The following is a 16,989-nucleotide window of genomic DNA, read 5'->3' on the forward strand; positions in this document are numbered from 1 at the left end:
GAAGACTGTTGAATGTCTTGTATAAACTCTCACGGGCAGCGCAATCTGACACTCCTGCACTCGTGCAGTGTCTGCAGAAGAGGCCTGAGGGACAGAGCCTGAAGGTAATAAAGTTCATCGATTCTCCCAGTGGAGGACTAGCGTCTCAAATACTGATACATTTGGAAAGCAGAGGGTCACTGAACACCGTCCACTCCGATGGTGGACTGCTGTCTGCATATTTCTCTCCTCCAAAAGTAGCCAGTCACCCCTGCCAATTTCCTGGGTCAAATTCTAGGAAAAATTTACAGTGTTTACAGTTGAGCTAGGATAAAAAAGTCCCTGGGGGGTGGTGGGGTAAAGGCCATGAATGTACTTAGCATTGAGCCTTAGGCTCCAGTCATGGAGTCCAGAAGAAGTGGCAGCTAGAAAGTCTGCAACGTAGAACTGGGAAGCCGTCTCTGGGGACTGCCGTTCACAGTGGCCCACATTCACGTGTGGAACTCTCCTCTATCAGAGTAGGCCATATCAGTGACCAAACTCTTCCACATGAGTTGACAGCGTTGGACAGAGCAGGGAGCCAACCACTTCTAGAGTACCTACTATGTGGTAGGCGGTATACAATCTACTAGGTGCACAGTATCTCTTTTCATCTTGTCAATAGCCATTAAGGTGGACAGAAGCCTATTGCATCAAGAAAAAGAAAGCTAGAGGAAGTTAAGTGTTTAGTGCCCAATGCCAGGAAATAATCGCCCAGTGCAGATGAAATCTAGGTCTGTGTTATTCCCAGTCCCACGTTCCTTATGGCAGGCGTGCTGACTCACCAGAAGCCTGCTTGCACCCAGCTTCTGCTAAACCACTCACCCCCCTCCAACCGTGAAGGCCAGCAAGCACATGCAGAGTTATAGAGTATCCCTGGAGCCAATGAGGAGAAACATAGCCCACAGGCAAACATGATAGTGACTGTGGTTATGATTCTTCAATATCCTGATTGAGTTCATAACTGTCAATTGAGAAATTTGAAAAGCATCATTCCCTAAAATCTCAGACATGAGGGGAGAAGATTAAATGTTCAGTCTTCTGTGTTCCGAACAGACCACCTGGACTAGGTAGATACAGAGAACCTATCACCCCAGCTCGGAAGAATGTCATTTTGGAATTTTCAGAATTTAAGAGAAACACCAAAGGAGGCTGGATAACTGTTAGCAAAAATCTTCTATAGAGCTCTGCATGCAAGATCAGCAAAGACCGGAAGGTGCCCAGTGCAACGTCAGTGCTGAGGAATGAATCTAAGACATAAAGCTGTAGACCCACGGGCATCGGCAAGGCCAGGACTTGACACTGCAAAAGGGCATTGCATTATTGCGCAAATGTGTAATTTAGAAGGCGATTCTGAGCATAGCTCTAGACTCTGGTGATTTTGGTGTCTAGGCTAATAAACCTTACGTGTAATATATGTATTTCAAGAAAAAGTAATCATAACGACTTAATCAAAGAAGAAGAGCACAGTTGATCCTTGAACATCAATTTGACCGCAGGTCCACTTATAAGTGGATTTTTTTCAATAGTAAACGCTTGGCGGCTGCAGAGGACACTGTAAGTTACAGGTGGATTTTTGACTGCTTGGAGGGTCAGTGCCCGGCAAACCTCCACATGGTTCAAGGGTCGACTGTATACAATTTCATGTAAAAAACTGAATTATCAAGCCATGGTTCTTAGTTTGGAAATAAAAATAAACTTGCTAAAAATGGTAATTGAATGAAATTACTATGGGTCTTTAGTTAAAGACAACAGCATAATAGGGGAAACAAGGTATCTCCAATATCCTTGTTAGAGCTTCAGAGCTACTTTGTGAAATTATCCCCAAGGTGTACAATTAGTTGTCCAAATTTAGTGACAATACAGAATTACATGAAAAATAGAGAACACGTTTTTGCAATGAATCAAGTTTGAGATATTACTTGTATGGTTTAACCTACAGACATGAAAAATAATACTATTTATAAGAATACTTTTCTGGGAAAAAAAACATGATATAATTACAATGCATGTATAGAACGGCTTGAAAATGAATAGTATTTAAAATCCTATTATCAGAAATGTGAAAAATATTGTGTACTTTTATTGAGGAGTGAAAAGCGTCATTAGGAACTCTTGTCTTTGCTTTTGTTCTCCCACTTGTAGCAGTGGTGATGTATTTAGGAACTCTTGTCTTTTGCTTTTGTTCTCCCACTTGTAGTAGTGGTGATGTATTTTCCCAGAACCACTGGGAAAATGATCTGGATGATTCTATTGCACCTTATAAGGGCAGATCTTAGTCACAGAACAAAGCAAAGAAAAATGACCCCTAGTCTTGGTTGCATTTGGCCCGTTCCAAAAAATCACCTAGTAACCAGCCAGCGCTACGCAGTTGAGAATCTTCATTTTGAAATCTAGAACTTAGCTTAATAGCCAATTTCCTGAGACATAAATGATTACACAGTTAAGTGACCTTACAAATTTTCTTTTGTTTTACACAGTTCTCTACAACCGTGGACATTATATAAATATTTCTGCACTCAACTAAGTGTCTGGATAATTGTACTTGTCAGATAAAATTTTGTTCTGTGAAGCTTTGTCTTTCAGATGCATGTTCTTCCCTTCTGTACCCTAAGTAGCTCACCGAGTCTCCATCCACAAAAACCTGATACACCATCCTTCACCATTTAGTGTGATCGGGACTTTCTGTTTTTCACACTTCCTTAGAGCCCATCTCACCTGGAATTATGTACACTGTATTTATATACGTTGTAGGTAAATATTCTCTAGATCTGCTACAATAAGACAGTTGCCCCCCTACAATAGAAATACCTGCCCCGTTGGCTTCTACCACTATAAATCAACGCCTCTGTTTCAAGAAGAAAACATCTGTCCATCTTCAAAAGGAGAATAAGTGCATGAACACATCGGTTGCCTAGAAGTAGTTAAGAAATAACACTATCCGTGTTGGAATCATTGCATAGTAGAATTTGAAGGACCTGATTTATTTTGCAGATAAAGAATTGTACTTAGGAAGAAACATAATTCACTTGGTGTCACACAGCTGGTAAACGGTACAGTTTGTGAGCTCATGTGTACACACCTTAACTTCCACAGTCAGATCACTGCTCATTCTGTTACTCCGTCTGGGAATTGGAGATGCCAATGATATGCTTCCTGCTCTGCTATTAATATCACTGCCCCCTCCAAAAAAAAAATCATTTCCGCTGTGTTATTTGCATAGAAACATACAAGTGAGAAGGGCAGTAACATCATGACAATGTTTATGGCTTTCTTATGTAGCCTGATAGAAGATGCTACAATGAAACTGTTCTTCCTAGTTTAAGAAGGGATGTAAATCCTGCCTCAACGGGACCTGTGGCCACTTATCAGAGTAACTGTACTCTGGAGCAAGGGAAATAAATGTGTAAGACCCTGCGATCGTCCTCTGGGGGCTAAGAGGTCTCCAGCTGACAGCTAACAAGAAGCCAGATCCCAGTTGCACAACCACTACAAACTGAGCTTGGAAGAAGACCCTCCCCACACGGCCTTAGATGAGATCATCACCCAACCGGTACCTTCATTTCAGCCTTGTGAAACTGAGCAGAGAAACCAGTCTTGCTGTTCCTGAACTTCTAGAGAATGGTGAGATAATGCAACTGTTTTGTAAGCCACTAACTTTGTGGAAGTTTGGTACCTAGCAATAGGAAACAAATATATTATGGAACCATTCCACTCTCCCCTTGAAAGTCATAATGGCCTCCTGGGTAGATTGGGGTGTATTGGAAGCCAGATGATAAATGGAATAGTAGTCCAAGTCTGTCTTACTCTAGGTCCAATGAGTCTGAATGAACCACATGTTCCCAATTATCTGGGGTGGATATACATGGCAACTGTCATAACCCCCAATCAATATACTGACCCAGATTAAGAGTCAACATTGTAGGAAGGGCCAAGTAGAAACCCTGGAATCTGCCACCCTTCAACCTAATTAATAAATCAGAAGCAATACAGCATCCAGGTAGATTTGAAAAGTTTGGCAACATCGTCAGACTTAAATTATGTAAGTGTGGATTTTGATTACCAATATATCCCTTTGAATTCACGTTTATGGCCCCTTCATAAACTAGAAGGATAGTGGAAGATAAGAGGGGAGTAGAAGAAACAACCAAGTGGAAATCCTTTTTACAGCTCCTATGCTGTAAGTGATCTGTACACTGAAATAGATTAACACCACCTCTGGAACTTAGCACACGGCTACTGATCTGATGAATCCAAGCTTTTCAATCCTCATCAGAAAGCAGTTCATTTTTCTGTGGAAAGGGCGGCAGTACACCTACAGTCTGGCCTCAGCATGGTGTTAACTCCTTTTCTCTCAAAAATATAGTCTGTGAGGACTTGATATCTTATGCCAAGAAGTGTCATGCAGGCTTAGTGTACGGTAATTGCTCCAGGGTATAGTGGCAAGTGCTTTAGAGGGTGAAAACAACAACCTCAAGAGATTCAGAGACCTTTCATACTGGTAAAGTTTTTTGGGGGTGGGGTTCTATGATCTGGGACACTCCAGGAGCACTTCCAATGCAAACAAATTAGTACACCTGGAACTCCCTACTACAAAATAAGATTCCCAGCACTTTGTGGTCCCTTGAGATTTTAGAGACAGCATATGTCACTCTTGCAAATACTACTCTGACTCATCTATTGGTTGGATCAAGAGGGTCCCAGTTTCATGTGGGGCTTAGAGTGAGAGAGGAATGTCAGGTCCACTCTGTGCTGCAAAATCCCTACCATGCGACCTGAATGATCTGGGAAAGCCCGTGCTATGATAAATAACCCTAGTAGCTAAAGATGCAGAGAAGTGTCTGGAAAGCCCCCATAGAGAGTCACAGCACAGACCTCTAGGGTCCCAGAGCAAGGCCATGTTATTTACAGCAGAGTCAACAGTTCCTGCTATGTCACTGGGTCCTGATAATTAATCAGTATCTGACCATGGAACATCAGTGACTCTGAAATCAGAGCTGCACATCATGAGGTGAATACCCACAGATCTCCACGTCACAGGGTCAGCTGGCACAAACCCTGTACGTGATGGATACGGTAACTTGGTGATCACGTCCAAGCATATCCTAATGTCTCAAGTTTCATGAACAGGATTGCCTCCTAACTCTTGGACCAGCACCTTTGTCAGCTCAACCTATGGCATGAAAGAGGTTCCCTAAGACCAGCATACAGAGGAGAAGAAAAAACTCAGATCTGGTTCACAGATGGGCAGCTTAATGTGTTTGTGCTGGAAACACATCTTTTGCTTAATAGTGTTGCCACCACAGACCCACTTACAGGTGGCCCTGAAGACATCGTGAGGGAAAACGTTCCCAGTCGATAGGGTTTCCCGCTGCTGTGAAACCCCTTTACATTCACTAAGCTGTGTCTGTAAAGAGGCCGAGTCAGCCTGAGAGAAGAATATACATGAACTCCTAGCCAGTGGCAAGTATCTTGGCTGTGGGTCATGGTTCTTAAAATAGCAAGATTAAGATGGTGAACAAGGAGATCTGGGGAACAAGTACGTGAATGGGCATCTGGGATAAAGTATGGGCTATGAGCATCTTTGTGTCTCATGTCAATGTCCACCGGAAAGGATCCTCCACAAAGGAGGTGTTCAACCACCTAGCTGATGAGATGATTTGTCTGGCGCTTTCAGCCAGCCCCTGTCCCCAGCCATCCCAGCGGGCCCACATAAGGAATAAGCATGGTGGTGGGGAAGAGACCATGCGTGGGCACCATAGCATGCATTTCCTCTCACCAAGGCTGGGCTGCCTACTCTCTCTCCTGAATACTTACCTCATTAGCGTAGATTGCACCGTGATGGTAACTGACCTGAATATCCTGAGTATCTAGGGTGGTTGCTACCTTCTGGGCCAAGTCCTCTGGGACCTGGAGGAATCCCTGAGACATCACTTGGTGCTTCTAGGCCTGTTGACACAATGAAGGGGGATCATAGCATTCTGAACCTGATAGGAGATCAAGTCCCCTGAGAGATGAAATTCTGCACCTCAACTGCCATCAGCAAGCTAAAATGTGGGCCAAGAGTAAGGGACATCCCGCATGGGGGATGGAAAAGGGAGATTATTCATTACAGCCCCGAACTGGCTGCAGCAACGGGGACTCCACGTTGTTACACTTACTTCCCTAAGGAAGGTGTGGTTGACTTACCACCATGCCGAGCTGGGCACAGAAAGGACCTAATGATGGATCTGAGCAGCACAAAGGCTGGACAGGATGCAGACAGAAGAGAAGAAGAAGAGTTGCTGCCCCTTTTCATCCCCTCGGCCTGGCTCTCATTTCAGAGATAGTGAGATTGGGCAATTTCATGCAAGGTGACCCTCCAACTAAGCCTTCCACCGTAATTGCCTTTCCATGTTCGTTCAGATTTCTGGCATAGAATCATCTTCCAAGTCTAAAATTCTGACCAATGGGCCCTGTACAAATGTGTTACAGAAGTGAGGAGTAGATGATACTAGGAAATCCTCAGCCAATACAGTGGATAAATGCTGCAGCCCAGGGCCAAGTCTGGGAAGCCTTCTACATGCTTCTCAGATGTCCCTGCAAAACCCAATCCCTGGTGCCTGCAGCAGAGACATGGATAACATATTCTGGTCACTCCTTCCATTTCCCTCTGCTTCCTCACTCCTACCTGGAGTCAAGTCTCAAATCAGTCTGCTGCCCTGATTGCAGACCCTGCTTTCAGAAACAGAATGGAGACACCTATGTTTCATGGAAACCTCCTAGATATTAAGAACGATTCATATATACTTATTATCATTTGTAATATTAGCATTATTGAACTGGTGCTAGATAAGTGTATATTATGTATGTACATTAGCATATGTAAATAAGATTATTCCTGTATGAGCTGTGGTTTTGTTCACTGATGATATTAAAGTTTATACTGAAATACGCCTCTCCATTATAAGTGTTAAAGTATACAATTATCCATCTGCTGAGCTGACATTTTTCAGCCTGACATTTAATACTGTCACAGACAAACAATCCTACTGAGCCTTGCCTAGGATTTCAAAGACAGTGTCTCCAGGCAGAAACGTTTTAATTAAAGTTTGATTTAATGAAAATTATGAGTCACAAAAATAACTGCTTCAAGTAATATGAAATATCCAGACTGGAAATAAATCTGGAAAGTTCTACCCTAAAAGCTTTCGATCGTCTCTAAGTTTGCTATAACGAGCACAGGGTCCAGATTTCCACCACTATCAATTTTGCTCAATTTACTACCTTGTAAAATTTGTAAACAAGCCCATTTCCCTTTTTGGAAATGAGCAGTCCTTTTTGTTGTTGTTGCTATACTGTTTTCAATTTTGCATTCCCCACAGCGATTCTTACATAGTAGTAAAAGGAATATTAGCTAACGTTTTGATCTCATGCTATGTAATAGTTTGTTTTACACACATGTCCCCATATATAGTTTTTACAGCATCTTTGTGAAATAAAGTGATCATCCCCATTTTACAGATAAAGAAATTATGGTACAAAGATATAAAATAAACATAACTAATATCATGCCTAGTGGTAACACAAGGATAAAAATCCCAGCAGTCTGACTCCAAACAATACATTTCTAACAACTAGACAATTGTGACTAAAAATATATTTTAGGGAAGTAATTCCTCCAATAAAACTCTTAAGGTTTTAAGAAACTACAGCTGTACCTATGCAATTTTTCACCATCCCATATACCAATATATACCTTTATATTTCAAATATTCTTTGAGAATATGCTTCATTCTTATTCTAAATCAAGAAAATAATTTAATGTAAAGGTCAAAAAGCCAATCCTCATGGCACCACTCAACACAATTTCTTAAACTGACACCATATTTTAACTGCCAACTCACATTCCATCGTCTATCCATACTAAGTGCATAAATATCTTATGAGTTTTTTTTACCAAATTCTTCTGATGAAAATTATGCTTTCATGGCTATAACTAGGCTATAAAAGGTAGGTCTTTCTATGTGTTTAGAGAAATATGCCATTAGGAAATTACTTTCTTCTGAAATTTAAAGAAACAATTAAGCAAACTCATCCGTGGAGTTTAAAAATCACTTGAAGAATAAAACTGTCTGATTTATGAGGAAAAGTCTAAGAAGCTAGATAAGTTGATATCTGATGAGAGAGAAAATAATGGTAGTAATATAACTGAAAGTTATAAACACCATTGAAGACAGAACTATTTGTCATCCTGGCTTTTCTGCTGCACCTTGGAATAGTGCGATACTGTCAAGTGTGAAGAAGATTTTTCCCCACTTTGAGGTTATATAACCTGCTGCCTTGGAAATGCAACTCCCTGATAAAAGTAGAACAAGTTTGCCATTTATATAATAGGTACCAATTTGCTGTGAATAGACTTAATTTTATTAAAGCTTTTGAGATTCCATATGAGTCATTCTGTCAATATTGACTGCAATTTAGATAAAAACTATTCAGCTTTGGAATCTTCTCTTTTGTGTAAACTATGCTCATCTCAAAAGATAATTACTTAAAGCCTGGTCATTTACAAAATGGCCCCAGAATTTAGCATTTATCGTGCACTTCTACTGCAGTCAGGTTCTCCTCACCACTAGGCACGAGGCACACTAGTTTGATGAGAATGCGTCACATTGGAGGAAGTCTGCTTACTCGATGGCGAGTTCCAGCGTGGGGCAACCCTTTTACCCGATTGCCAGAAGGACTTCTGTGTAACCAAGTCTACTCTCCCCTGTAGGGGATCAGGGAGTGGAAGATGGACCTGGGGGTGAGGCAGCTTTGAATGGGCTAGCAAACCACACGCTAGTAAATATGGAACCTAACCTGACATCAACATCCAATGTCTAGAAATCCAGAACTTTCTGTCAAGCTCTTGAAAAACAGAGGACAAACACAAATAGAATGAAAGTTAAAATAAAACATAATATCCCCTAAGGAAACAAAATAGGACACAAACTGTTTACGTTTGTTCAAGACAGATGAATACAATGATTCAAAAAGAAAATGTAAGCACTCTATATAAATTAGTGAAATGAAAGAGAATGAAGACCTATTTAAAATGCCCAACTGTAAAATAGATAGCTAGTGGGAAGCAGCCGCATAGCACAGGGAGATCAGCTCGGTGCTTTGTGACCACCTAGAGGGGTGGGATAGGGAGGGTGGGAGGGAGACGCAAGAGGGAGGAGATATGGGGATATATGTATACATATAGCTGATTCACTTTGTTATACAGCAGAAACTAACACACCATTGTAAAGCAATTATACTCCAATAAAGATGTTTAAAAAATAAATAAAATAAAATAAAATGCCCAATGCTTTAACAGAGTCTATAACAGTTCTATTGAAATTCAAAGAAACACAAGCCCAGGCACAGTGCTATGATACATGGGGGTGTTTGCAGGGGTCAAGCCAGGAAAAAATTACCTTTAGAAATTCTTTTAAAACTGCCAAGGATAACCGTTAATAAATTAAGAACGTTAAGAGCCCAAAATGATTATGTTTAATTAAGTTTACAATCTGCCTTTCCTAAATTATACATGTAATTCTCTAAAATAGAAATTACTTATAATTCTAAAAATAGATGAATCATTTTTTCATTTGAATTGCTATTGTTCACGTATTATCTAAAATACCTTCCCAACTTGGTGCGTCACTATTACCACAGCATGTTTCAGATGTCTTTATGAGATAAACAGACCATGGTGGTAGGGATAGTCAAGCATACTCCTTAAGATCATAACCCAGAATAATTTCATTTTTAAAAGCCTCTCTCATATGTAGAATAATTATTTCAGTTTCATACACTGAACTTGAGTTGTCAAGCCCAATACATAGACAACTCACAAGAATAGATATTGTTCTTGACATGATCATTATACAAAGGTTTGAATTGTTAGGCAAGATGGGAAAACCTAGGATATGTTCCTTTGATGCATAATCATTCTTCCTTTTTTGGATTTTCCCATTATGTATTTTATTTAGCCTTACAAATGTCAGTTTTCTGGGAGGAAGCTGGTGGCAAGATCATTTGACTGTTGGATGGATTTAACGTGAGCCTCTAGGAAACGTGCAAACCTCATATGTGTTTAAGAATTTTCACCTTGAACAAATTGCTTGTTACATGCAGATAACTCCAAGTACAGTCTCAGGCTGTTAAGTGTATATTACCCCACGGGGCTAAATTATGATTCGCCAAGCTTAAGTCTCAGATAAATTTGAATGAATTTTTAAATAGTGGCTCTTTTATCTTATAATTTGATTAAGTTTTATAAAATTGAAACATACAAATTCTAATAGAATTATTCAAAGTTAATTACTATTTACAGAAAAAGTTATTTGACCTTTTATAATCATGAAGAACAAAGGGGAAATTGATTAATTGTATAATGTTATTGAAAAAGTCCATGTAAGACATTACATCAGTAGTATTTTCAATGTAAATGTTTTAATCCCACAAATATACTGCAAGTGTGTACACCATTAAATTTACCACTCATTTTATTTACCATACTCTGATACAAAAGATTCAAAGGTATTTTTATGATTCATCTATCACACCAAGTTTGCTGTGGACACACAATTTTCTGCATGAAAATTTTATCCATCTTTAAACCTTCTATATAGGGAAGTTGAGCATGAAAGGTTCACTGGAGAAATCACAGGTGTAATTCTATATACTTAGTTACGAATGTTTTGGAAATGTCACCATCATTTCTATAGTAAGCATCTTCTTATTTCAGGATGGCTGCTTTCCATACAAGGCACAGATATAGAGAACTCAAATTCTTTAAATAACAATGGACATTCTCCTTCAAATGTGCCTAACGTTTTAACTCCTTTATACATCTATGTAATTTGTGTTCGTGTATCTTTAACTTTGTCTAAATACCAAGTATTTTGGCAGAAAAGAAATTATGAATATGGGTATGTGACATAAAAACTTGTCTGAAAAGTCTAGAAGCCCCTTGACGACGGCAACCAACTAATGAAGTCATTATCATACCGGTTAGACAGCAGTAGAAACGAAGGGAAACTCAGGAGAACAGAGCTCTGAATCCACCTCGACAGATCCACAGACAAAGCATCAACAGCATGCAAATGATTTAACAGCAATACAGGCTGCATTCCCAGAGTAAACCATTTCATCATTTGCATTTTGTAGACAGCTAATGAAAGCTTTCTGCTTGACCCTGAATTAATAGTTCCAGCAAGCTGTATCTTGCAGTTTAGAGTAACACTACCTGCAAACCTTTGGAAAAAGAGATCAAGATTGCCAAGGACTTCTGCAGGGAAACTGCTCAAAGCTTTAACTGTTTCTGTAAATGAGGGTCTACACACATGAGTGGAAATAGAAACAATTTCCACACACAGTGCCACAGGTGGGTAACATACAGCCTCAGTGCCAGGGTAAGGAGATGAGATTTCCTGTCAGGAGCTGGGTCACCTCAGCAAAGACATTCTCTTTCTTTCAATCTGTTTCCCACTGGCACAGTGACCTTAATTCCTGCCCGCCAACTTCAGGGAGCTGTTGTGAGAATTAAGTCAAATAATAGATACAGAAGTGTACTTTCCAGATTGTAAACTTCACAGAAATACTTTATCTGCCCTGGGTTATTGGACAAAAACATGACCCTACTTCTATTTGTTTCCTCTTCTGATTCCTTATTTTCTCCTCTGTTAAAAGATTTATACTAGAGGAGCCCATGTTCTCAAGCTCTGAATTTCTGTGATTTTAAGGGGCATATGCTGTAAAGAAACTTTCAGAGATTGAGAAGCCTCAAGTCTCTTCCTTTTGTGAGTAGCTAAGAATATAAGAAACATATTTAATAATTTAAGTAGTAAAAACATTTCTAAGTCCTGTCAGTAGTTATTCAGGCTGTATTCTTACTGTCAACTAAATATAAAATTATGGCTTAATTTGAGGCTTTTCAAGCAGAACTGGTAGAAAGAGTGGAATGGTGGTTACCAAGCGCTGGGAGTCAAGGATTGGGGAGATGATGTGATGATGGTTAAGGGTAGAACTTGCAATCAGTAGATAAATAAGCAGATAAACAAGTCCTGGAGAGCTAATGGTCAGCACAATGATAATAGCCAACAATACTGCATTATAAACTTCAAAGCTGCTAAGAGACAATTGTTCTCACCATAAAAAGAAATAATTACATGACATGATAGAGGTATTAGCTAGTGCTACAGTGGTACCATACAGCAATGTATGAATTCATCAAGCCAACACCTTGTACGCCTTAAACTTATACAATGTTAGATATCAACTGAATCACAGTAAATAAAAAATTTGAGACTTTCTTAACTGTGAGGGTTAAACGATTCACTGTGCCCAAATCCCCCAATTTCCCACATTCTTCCCCCTAGAGAAAGGTACTCTTGGGAATGAAAGCATAAAATATCTTCAGACTGTTATCAACAAGAAAGTCCTATCATCATCATACAACATCTGAACCACCCCTAGTTACCTCTTGAAACAACTATGCTGACTGACTTTTAGATCACATCCTGAGAGACAGAACATTTCCGCTTACACAATAGCAGAAACATGTTCACATCAAGTAGTACAACAGAGCATAGAAACTGCCACACACACACGCACAGAAGCTGTCTTTGTTCACATGGCTCCCATGTGCTTGAATTCCAGTTACTATGGTTAAGTTAGATAATATAGTCCCAACAACAGCTCAAATTTCAGTTACCACTTCATATTAACTATGAGTAATTGCATTAATTACAAAATTTGCTGCTAGCTCTTCAGTATGCAAACCCCATTGTAGATAACAGATGTGTATTGTGATCAGAGCCCATTCAAACATCTCAGATTTCATTGATGATTCACTGTGCATCTGTTATTCAATTCATGCACAGACAGTAAAGCATGTAGTTGTGCTTTCTCCTTGTCTCCCAGTGATAAACCCAAGTAACATTTTTACAAAACTCGATAATTCAAAGAGGACGTGACTAATACAGATAAAAGTACAGCAAGGAAACCAAAAATCACCACCAGAAGTCAAATCAGAATAAAACGTACACGGAACCATAGGAGAAGTCAACCATGGGACTATTGTCACTGTTGCTGGTCCAGAAACTCTGGATATGCAGCCAGAGGAATTTAGTGAAGCCGAACTGATCCACATCAATAAGGAAAGTGGTTGTAATGAAAAGGATGAAAATGTCCCAAGGATTAGAAGTGGGTAAGAAGCTCATATTAAAAGGAACTCGGCAATATTCCACAACATCAATGGCACAAGGATAAAATGATAGCTGATCCCAACTCAGAATATGACAATTAGTGTAGGATGTAAGCACAGAAACGATGCTCACCCCATATCAGAAGTTGTACAATGAGGGGAAAAAGTACTATTGAAAACTATGCTTGTACCTATTTACGAAGAATTGGCCATCCCATGCAACTGTAAATTTAGCAACCAAATGTCCTCTCTCAATAGTAATCCTGACTCCAAGGCAGGCGGGTGTAGGATACGCGGAGTATAGGACCCAGGGAAGGAGTCATGCAGTTGGACCAGCACTAGGTCAGAGAGATTTCTCTGATCCACACTTACCTAAGATGTCACCACTTTCCGCCCTCACGTGAAGAAAATGAAGTCGCTGTCGGAATAACGTTCAATATCCACTGTTGTTTGTTGGCTGAAAAACAAAAAAACAAAAAACACTTCTCAATGTTTCCAATGCGTCAAATTACAGTGAATACTTTTACTGTTTTTCATTTCCCTATACATTATAAATGACCAAAAAGGAGTGTTTAATATTTAGAGCAAAATTTATAAAAGTCATGGAAAAAACATGATTTTTGCCATTTATTAGATCACTTTGCAGTTTCAGTCTACAGAGTAATTTTCATGGTTCCACAGTACCATTCAAAGCCAATAGATGTATCTACACACACACAATGGGGTAAAGGGAGATGCTTTTAAGGATAATCAAAGCCTTGAAGGAATGGGATTGGATCAAGAGTTCAGCATTGAGTTTTTTTCATGCTGCTTTTATTTTACTTAATTGAACTTGGTGCTCTTATGTATATAAACTCATAATTAAATGTATTTCTTCTAAAAAGTTCATGTTTCTGCTCTCCTTACCTTCAAGGTGACATCTCCACCACCACAGGTGGATTTAAGAAGCTTATTTTTAGTTCTCCATATGGCTGACTTGACTTTGCTCTAGCCATTACAAGGCACATTAGTTTCTTGCCAGGATGCTTTTTATCATGGAAGTAGGCTTGAGGTCTATCACACTCCATGATTTTAATGTTAGATACCTTTCTTTGCCTTTAAATAAATCTCTTCAGCTTCATTATTTTCCCATTGTCCTACCTTTGGCACTAGAGTGTGTTATACTTTCTGTTTTTAATCAAAAACATTTCTCGTGTGTTCTTTTAACACTTCTATTTTGCATGATGATGCTTTAGTCATCTCTATAAAATCTGCAAGGCCTAACAAATTTCAGGGACCTTCTCAAGTTAAAATAAGTATTATGCTAACATGTAGAAGGATGTCTACAGTCTGTTGCCTTGAGAAACCTTCCTCTTAATAATCCTGTTGAAAGTTTATCGGATGAAGCTTTTCTAACTGGTTCGTACTTCTCATGTTTGCTGAATTGTTATCTTCAATCTTTTGTTTACAGAACCATGGCACCTGATTTTATAATCAGTTGTAAGTTGTCATTAATTCAGCATTTATGCTAAGTAATCTAAGTTTTTAAAGGGTTTCCATCATCATCTACTGTGTATTAATGTACTGATAGTCTAGATGCTATAAAATAATGTATCATATAGAGAAATTTGGTTTTTTAATAAAAGATTTGTTATTCCTTACTTTTTTTTTTTAAATTATTATTTATTTATTTATTTGTTTATTTATTTTTGGCTGTGTTGGGTCTTCGTTTCTGTGCGAGGGCTTCCTCTAGCTGCGGCAAGTGGGGGCCACTCTTCATCGCGGTGCGCGGGCCTCACTATCGTGGCCTTTCGTTGCGGAGCACAGGCTCCAGACGCGCAGGCTCAGTAGTTGTGGCTCACGGGCCTAGTTGCTCTGCGGCATGCGGGATCTTCCCAGACCAGGGCTCGAACCCGTGTCCCCTGCATTAGCAGGCAGATTCTCAACCGCTGCGCCACCAGGGAAGCCCTCCTTACTTTTGTTAGCACTAAAACAAGATAAGTGAAAGCAAGATACTGCTCGAAGAGTTATGATTTTATGAGCAATCTACAAAGAAACTAAAACTGTGATATATAACTCGGTTCAAAGGTAGGCATCTAAATTGCTCTGGGCACGTTTCACACTAAGTTTTCGACCTTAGACAGAAACGTCAAATCCATCTGTAACTCCTTCTGAAACCTATTATCAAATGAGAAGAAATTTCCTGGCTGACACCCTTATCTTATGATGGAGCTTTGACACTTGAATCAACTAATAATTGTAGTTGTTTCACAGAAAAGGTCAGTTTAGACAAATGGCCTCTTGCACCTGGTGAAAACACTCATTCACAGTTAGGCTCAGGTTTTATTCAGTAAATGCAGTTACATAATCAGAGGCATCTTTGGATGGACCGCAATATACCACAGGGCTTTTACATAAAGGAAAGCATAAAGCTACATCTTTGTCTTAATTGATCCTCCTAATGACAAGAGCAAACAGATTAGTATTAAAAGCTATAGGTAGCAGAGTTATGTGAACATGTCACTGCAGATATGTAACAGTAAGACCCTGGTGCCAAGCAATCAAGGGTAGATGAAAGTTAAAAGATTATAATTATACACAGCCCCCATTGTACCCTATTATGAGAAAACTTGGTAGTGAAAGTCACAAGTAAATGAAAAATCCAAAGTAGTGACCTTCTTCATACAAGTCTGGTTAGATGGGCAAATTCACATGTGTTCATTTTTTTAATTTAAGATTGAGACATGAATGTTGTATACAGTTATTTTCTTCTCTAGTCCCCGAATAATTCTCATAACTCATTAACTTTTTAAAAATTATCTCCGAATGTCATCAGAATTAGCTGAAATACTTTTAGGACTTAATAACCAACATAATAACATGTTTCATTTTAGAATTTGTTTGCAAAACAGAAACAGACTTACAGATATGGAAAACAAACTTATGGTTACGTTGGGGAAACGTGGTAGGGAAGGATAAATCAGGAGCTTGGCATGAACATATACACACTACTATATATAAGATAGATAACCAACAAAGACCTACTGTATAGTACAGGTACCTCTATTCAATATTCTGAGATAACCTATATGAGAAAAGAATCTAAAAAAGAATGATTTTATATATATATATATGACTGAATCACTTTGCTGTATGCCTGAAACTAACACAACATTGTAAATCAACTATACTCCAATAAAGTTAAAAATATGTATCATTTTAGAAAATAGAATTCTTATTGTGGTCACACAGAAAAGGGGCTAACTTACACAACCTTCTGAGACATGTGGACATGTATTCTACGACCAAGAATTGATCCATCAAAATAAGTGTTTGTTTGAATGCCTGTTGGGTGCTTAGCAATGCTACATTATGTGGGGAACGGAAACAAACGGTATCACGGTGCATTTTATTAGACGAAATTTGCGTGTTTCACTAAGGGTTAAACAATTATAACCCTTGCACCTGGTGAAAACACTCGTTCACTGTCACGCTCAGGTTTTACACCCGTTCACCAGGTGCCGGGACAATGTAACAATTCACAGGAGATGAAGATGAAAAGGGGCCAAAGGGAAAGGATGTCCTGATGGAGGATATTGGTTTTCATTTTTGTCATCAGCATCTACTAGAACTTTGATAGGTAAGAAGAACACTGAATACCGTGACAAAGAGGGAGAAAAAGTGGAATCGTGGACAGCTGTGAGAACTTGATGTTATGTCTGGACAGTGGGGCAGGAGAAAGAAAGGAGAATAAGGGACAGGGGAACCCTAAA

This window comes from Eschrichtius robustus, chromosome 21 (assembly GCF_028021215.1).
Source record: "Eschrichtius robustus isolate mEscRob2 chromosome 21, mEscRob2.pri, whole genome shotgun sequence".
NCBI classification, from domain to species: domain Eukaryota; kingdom Metazoa; phylum Chordata; class Mammalia; order Artiodactyla; family Eschrichtiidae; genus Eschrichtius; species Eschrichtius robustus.